The following is a 3,423-nucleotide window of genomic DNA, read 5'->3' on the forward strand; positions in this document are numbered from 1 at the left end:
GACAGAAAGTGGAGACCGCATAGAGACTCGTAGGAAAGATGGAGGTGTGAAAGGCTGGCTGGGCGCCCACAGACAGCAACTGAAGTTTTGTAGAGTGGGGGTGTTGCCACTGAGAACTCTAGGGTCTCTAGACTCTAATCCCCAATCTGGGCCCCCCTAGCAAAGAGCACCAGAACTGAGAAAGATGCTCACACCACATCTGTCTGTGAAAAACAGCAGGGTTGTTGTCTGCCAGGGAGAGACAGCTGGAAATGCAGGCACCCACTTAAAGGACTAACACATTTTGAATGCAGCCACTCACCTTGGGTTCTGGCAGAGGGAGGGCAGAGTGGACTAGAGCTGTATAAACATAAGCCAGGATCAATGTCTCTGGGGTTAGAGCTCAGAAGGCATACACCCCAGTTTCCTATGCTGAGTCATTCCTTCACACTGCAGAGGTCATCTTTCTCAGGTAAACCTTTGTTATCCTGGGGTTTCTGCCTGGGGGAAAGAGAGTTGACCCATCCTATTGTAAAGTCCCTTGCCTCACCCTGTGGATTTTCTGAGGCCCATAAAGGGACTGAGAATAACAATTAGCCTCTAGGCACAAGCAGTTGTTCCACCCTGTTGGAAAACCTCTCACCACACCTATGGATGATTGCTTGAGGCTACTCAAGACTGAAGTCAATCAGTCTGCAGGCAGATGCAGTTCTCTGGAGACTTTGAGTCTTTGACTGATCTAATTATCATTTAGGGTCCCTGCCCCAGATACCATCCTGGACTGCTCAGTGAGGCAAAAGCCAGTGGGACCACAAGCACCTGCAGCTGACACCTACAGGACCAGCTCCATGGGTGGAGAAAGAACAGCTGAGAACAGGGTCAATAAAGGGGTGAGATTCAAAGCACACCCAGCCTCTGGGCTAAGGAGTCCCCAACCACTGGCATGATAAAATTGGGGTTAAAATTCACTAGCAACAAGTCAGAGGGGAGATCCCTCCCACACATGGGACATCAACAATCAAGTTCCAATTACAACAGGAGAGCCAAAACAATGCACACAAGGGGCATTCCTAGAGCATCCAGCTCAGGTGAATAAACTATACCACTGGATCCCTCAAAACACTTTCTAAATTAGGCCATCCCACGAAAACTGTTAGGCATGGAAGTTCTATCTAATTACATAGAAGCAAATACAAAGAGACAGCTAAAATACGGAGACAAAGTAACAACCCCAAATGAGAGAATTGAAGGAATCTTCAGAAAAAGAACTAAATGAGATGGAGGCAAGCAACCTATCAAATATAGAGTTCAAGGCAATGGTTATGATAACCAGAACAGTGCACCAAGGTTTTTTTCTCCTGGGTTGTGTCTCATGGTGACAAATAATGAGCTCTGAGGACCAGAAGATTGAAGCAAAAGTGTGGAAAATTTATTATAAGTAGATTCAGACTCCCCACACAGGGAGGGGGGCCCAATAATGGACTGCCCATAAAGCCTTGTAGTCCAGGGACATATACTAGTATTTGCTCTATATCTATCTGTGGCATCACCTGATTGATTCCCTCAAACGTTCTTGCCCAGCAACAGACCTGAACTTTCCCTGTTTCTATGTGTTCTTCCTCTGTTCATATGCCAAACTTTCTCTGTTTCTATGTGTCAGTACTCCTTATTGTTGCAGGTCCTCCTTTGATTTCCCAGGCCTCCCGTGTGTGTCCAAAAACATTCTATTATTTCTGCTTTGTTGGTTTATGTGATCAGGTTTGTTCAAACTGCCATGTCTACCCCTGTCTATGTTCCACCTGCCTTTGTTTTCTACTGAACCCCTACCCTATCTGTCTGTGTTTCAAGTTAATCTTCTCAGTTATAAAGATACTTAAGTAACTCAGTACAAATTACAACAGCAAGAAAAGAGGCCATTAACAAGAATAAGGCAGGAATGAAAAATGTTATATGAAAAACAGACAGAAATGAAAAATTATGTTCTGAAATGAAAAAGACACTGGAAGTGGTTAAAAGTAAATTGGATGAAGTAGAGGACCAAATCAGTCATTTGGAATACAAAGTAGAAATAAATCATCCAATTAGAGCAACAAATAGAAAAAAAATAATTAAAAAGCAGGAAGATAGCTTAAGGGAGCTCTGAGACACGGTATAATGTAACAACATCCGCATTACAGGACTCCAAGAAGGGGAAGAGAGTGAGCATGGAATGGAGAACCTGTTTAAAGAAATAATGACAGAAATTTCCCCAACCTGATGAAGGAAAATGTCACACAAGTTCAGGAGTCACAGGGAGTCTCAATCAAGATGAACCCAAAGAGACCCACAACTAAACACATCATGGTTAAAATGGCGAATGTTAAAAACAAAGAAAGAATCTTAAAAGCAGCAAGAAGAGAGACATAAAATTACCTACAAAGGAGTTTACATTAGAATGTCAACTGACTTTGCCTGGCCAGTGTGGCTCAGTGGTTGAGTGTCAACCTATGAACCAGGAGGTAACAGTTTAATTCCTGGTCAGGGAAAATGCCTGGCTTGATCCCCAGTAGTGAGTGTGCAGGAGACAGCTGATCAATGATTCTCTCTCATCATTGATGTCTCTATCTCTCCCTCTCCCTTCCTTTCTGAAATAAATAAAAGAAAAAGAATATCAACTGATCTCTCAAGAGAAACACTTCAGGCCAGAAGAGAGTGGCATGAAGTATTCAAAGTAATGAAAACCAAAGGTCTAAATCCAAGACTATTGTATCCAGTGAGCCTATAATTTAAAATTGAAGGTGAAATAAAAAGATTTCCAGATTAAAAAAAAATAAAGGTTAAAGGAGTACATTATCACCAAAGGAGCAATGCAAGAAATGTTAATGGGACTGATTTAAGAAGAAAAAAGGGACAGAAAGGAGAAGATCATAGGCATAAAGAAAAATGATGGCAATAAATAAATACTTATCAATAATAACCTTAAATGTAAATGGCTTAAATGTTCCAGTCAAAGACATAAGGGCCAACCTCAAGAAACAAGGAAAATGACAATGTAATTCTGCAACTAAATGAATGAGATAAAGAGAACAGCAAGAAAATCCCAGAACAAGTAGAAGGAAGTAAATAATAAAGACCAGAGCAGAAATAAATGACATAAAGACTAAAAAACAGTACAAAAGATAAATAAATCTAAGAGCTGGTTCTTTGAAAGGATAAACAAAATTGATAAACCATTAGCCAGACTCATCAAAAAACAAAGAGAAAGAACCCAAATAAATAAAAGCAGAAACTAAAGAAGCAATATAACAATTGACACGACAGAAATACAAAAGATTGTAAACAAATACTATGAACAACTCAATGCCAACAAGCTGGGCAAAATGGACAAATTCCTAGAAACATGCAATCTTCCAAAACACAATCAGGAAGAATCAGAAAACGTGAATAGGCCAATAACAACTGATG

This window comes from Eptesicus fuscus, chromosome 9 (genome assembly GCF_027574615.1).
Source record: "Eptesicus fuscus isolate TK198812 chromosome 9, DD_ASM_mEF_20220401, whole genome shotgun sequence".
Taxonomy (NCBI): domain Eukaryota; kingdom Metazoa; phylum Chordata; class Mammalia; order Chiroptera; family Vespertilionidae; genus Eptesicus; species Eptesicus fuscus.